The sequence below is a fragment of the Lontra canadensis genome, unplaced genomic scaffold (genome assembly GCF_010015895.1).
Source record: "Lontra canadensis isolate GAN:19392208 unplaced genomic scaffold, GSC_riverotter_1.0 scaffold8, whole genome shotgun sequence".
NCBI lineage: Eukaryota > Metazoa > Chordata > Mammalia > Carnivora > Mustelidae > Lontra > Lontra canadensis.
This window is the reverse complement of record NW_022631002.1, coordinates 36,429,039-36,432,500: the sequence shown is the minus strand read 5'-3', so window position 1 is coordinate 36,432,500 and position 3,462 is coordinate 36,429,039. Positions and strand designations below refer to the sequence as shown.

Sequence of the window (3,462 nt, the reverse complement as noted above, 5' to 3'; positions counted from 1 at the left end):
ATAGAAACCTCCCAACTCTGATTTCAAGAAGAAAAACTGGGAAGCTGGCTAGAGTGAGGGCGAGCGCATCTGTTCAAAGAACCACAGAGTGGAAGAGGGTAGCTCTCCTTCAGGCATGGCCGATCCAGAGACTCCTGAAGTCACTGGGATGCCCCCCTTTTCCTTCCATCCCTTGGCTCAGCCTTTGTCTGTGTTTTTGCCTTCTGCGGCTCCCCCTAGCAGCAGCAGCCCAGCACCTCTGCTGTGTTGGAGAAGCCTTCCCTGAGCGTCATCATTCTCCCCTGCTCTATTTGCTTCTTAACGCTTCTCCACTTTGCTTGTTGTCTGCCGCTCCTGGTGAGACAGGAGTTTGCCTGGTTCAGATTCATCGCTTTACAGCCAGAGCCACCAACGGTGCCTGGCTGCCTGGCACAGAGAAGGCTTTCAAATATTAGTCGAACAAGTAAATGAGCCCGAAGACATATGTTTATGATTGTTACCTTCTGGATGGAGAGGTTGGAAATCAGAGAGAAGTAAATTCCCTGGGGTCAGCTCACACTTGGCAGAGCCAAGGTTTGAACCCAAATAATTAGACTTCAGACCCTCTGATTATGAACGCTGCATGCGAAAGGGCTTTTATTCAATACCTACATAAGCTGGGGCTAGGAGGCCCTGGAAAGAGAGGGCGAAAGAGGAGAGACAGAGAGAGAGGAAGTGGGGGTGGAGGGAAAGAGAACAGAGAGTGAAGAGAGGCCAGTATCAGCACCAGGTAGGGGCTCTGCTGGCTCATCTTGGGGAGGGAGTGTGGTATTCAACTCCCTTTCACCACATCTGCATGGGGGTGCACAATTTTTGGAACGCTAAAGAGGGAACTTTTAAAAGGAGCATTTTAAATCATTAGCCAACTTTAACTATTGAACAATTCCACTTTCCAAGGATCTTGCCTGATTATTTACCTCAAGGCACTGATTCGTTTTGTATTTACCTCATTAGGAGATCCTGCCACCAGCCTGGCACCTCTCACCAACCTTCAGGCGACTCCAGGGGTCAGGGCTGGGCAGGAAGACGAACCAGAGATGGCTATACCCACATTCATTTTGCCCCCCAGAACTCTGGTTTCAGAGTGCTGGCTCAGGCCCCTGAAGCTGTGCCCAGCTTGGCCCTTCTTCACTTTGTGCCTTTAACTTTCCTGTGCCTCAGGCTCTCCTGTAGGGCTGTTGAGGAACAAATGAGAAAACGTGGATGTTTCGCTCTATGAGTGGTCACCATGTTGCTCCTCTTGAGAGGTAAAACCCTCCCACATCCCAGGACCGAGAGTGGGGTGCCTGTGCGGACATGGTGATGCCAAGGCCCTCGGCTAGGTCCTGCTGCTGTGGCTTCTTGGCTGCTAGATGACAGAGCACGTCCTCAAATTTCCTCAGTTCTCCCTTCCTGACAGTGTAGCCGCAGTGTAGGGGATCTCATTATGTAGCCATTAGATGCCCGTAAAAGTGGCTGCTACAAAGCCCATTAGTTAATTATAAAGTAATCACAAACACACCGAAGGAACATCTGTTTGATTTATGCTAATTGCTTAGACATGCTTTAATTCTCCCAGTTGGAATGTAGGCCTTAGGAGGATAGCAGCTTCCAAGTCCAGGGCCCCACACTGAGCTGGGATGGGGATCCCAGAGCTCATGGACTAACAGTGAGGTGGGTAAAGATCTGACTTCCAGGGCAGCTCTCACAGAGCTTTCTGGGGCTCAGGGATGGAAATTTCTTTGCAATCTGCAGGTGCTTCTTTGAACTGCTGAGCAGGAGCTCAGGGGAAAATGTGGGGCATATGAAGGAGGCCTAAGGTACGTAACAGCTCCCAGCTCTGCTCACACAGTCCGTGCACCTGCTCCCACCTGCTGTACCCACATCCCAGGCATAATTCCTCAGAGGGCTTCTGTGTGAGTGTGCCTAGGCTGCTGTAACAAAATGCCACAAAGCAGATTGGTTAAAACAACAGAAATTTGTTCTCTACCAATTCTGGAGGTCAGAAGTCTGTAATCAAAGTGTTAGCCAAGCAATGCTCCTTCTTTTCCACTCCCAGCTCCCGGTGGCCTCAAGTGTGCCTTGGTTTATGACAGCATCACTCTGACCTCTGATTCCAGCTTCCTTTGGCCTTCTGCCTGCCTCTCTGTGTCTTCACATGACTGTCTCCTTACAAGTGATGCCAGCAGGCTGGGTCCAGGGACCCAGGAAGGGTCCCCCAGGACCAGCCAAGAGGGCCCTTTGCTTTGCAAAGGATGGAAATCAAATGCAAGCCAGCAGGAAGAGAGAGCAAAGTTTATTAAAGAGAAAGTCAGTACAGAGTGTCTGAGAGTCTTGGAAAGGAAAGGAACATGAGTCTCTTCTTCATCCAAGGTCCGAGGGTTTTTACTGAGGTTTGCGGTCTGGTGTACATGTCCTCTCAGACATCCAGAAACCAGTTAGAACAAAGACTAGGACCCAGGTGCTATTCCATGGAGCAGGGCGTCTGGGTGTCCAGGCATCTGGGTGTCCAGATACGCATTTGATGGTTTCACCTGGTCATTCTCAGCTGGTCCTTCCTTAGATGTTATCTCTTCTAGAGAAATCATTAATTTCTTGTCCTTTACAAGGAGGACATATGCTATTTGCCTTATAAAGCATGTGTAAAGTGAGGTGGGTATGCAGGTCCTAGCAGGAATACAAGCAGGAAAGGGAGCAAAAAGCAGAATTTTATGGAATCCTTCAGTTTTCCTATTTCATAAGGACACCAGCCATATTAGATTGGGGCCCTCCCAAGACTATACTTTCAGGGATCATTTCTATAGTTTGTTACTAGAGAAGTTTCTAGATTGGGGCCCTCCCAACGAGGGAACAGAAGGCTGGCTGAGGACAAAGCAACCTTGCAACCCCCAAACTCCCACTCCTGGGTGGGACATATTGTGACATTCCTTAGGAATCTCCCAACTATCTCAATAGCTTGCTAAAGAGGGCAAGGCCTCTGGTATCCATTCTCTTTGTAGGTCCTCTTTAGCATATGAAAGTTCTATTGAAACCTCCCTTTTCCTTATTTCCCCCACCCCCATGGTACACAACCTGCCACCTCTCACAACCTGGACAGCAGCTCTTTCTGCCCACAGGTAGTGTCCCTGTGCTTTAATAAACCACCTTTTTGCACCACAGACATCTCAAGAATTCATTTGTGGTCACTGGCTCCAGACCTCACCCCACCGAAACTCACCTATGTTCTAGAACTTCATCATTTGGCACCTGAACGTGGGGCTGTGAGCCTTTACATTTGGACTCTGAACTTCCATGTAAAATTGGTGAGTACTTTCTCTCCTCTTCCTTCACTCTCATTTCAGGGCTTTTCAAGGAGTGTGGTCTTACTGGAACATTTGCGTGTCGATTGCTCAGGCTATAATCCTCTAGCCCATGGCTGTTCTGCGGGGAGGAGAGCATCTGCCTTTTGTAAGTTAGTACCCTGGC

The 3,462-nt window shown here is 49.1% G+C and overlaps 1 pseudogene; it reads left to right on the top strand.

The window, feature by feature from the left end:
• Positions 1 to 2,770: 2,770 nt before the first annotated feature.
• On the top strand, positions 2,771 to 2,868 carry LOC116865997 (annotated as a pseudogene).
• Positions 2,869 to 3,462: the final 594 nt, after the last annotated feature.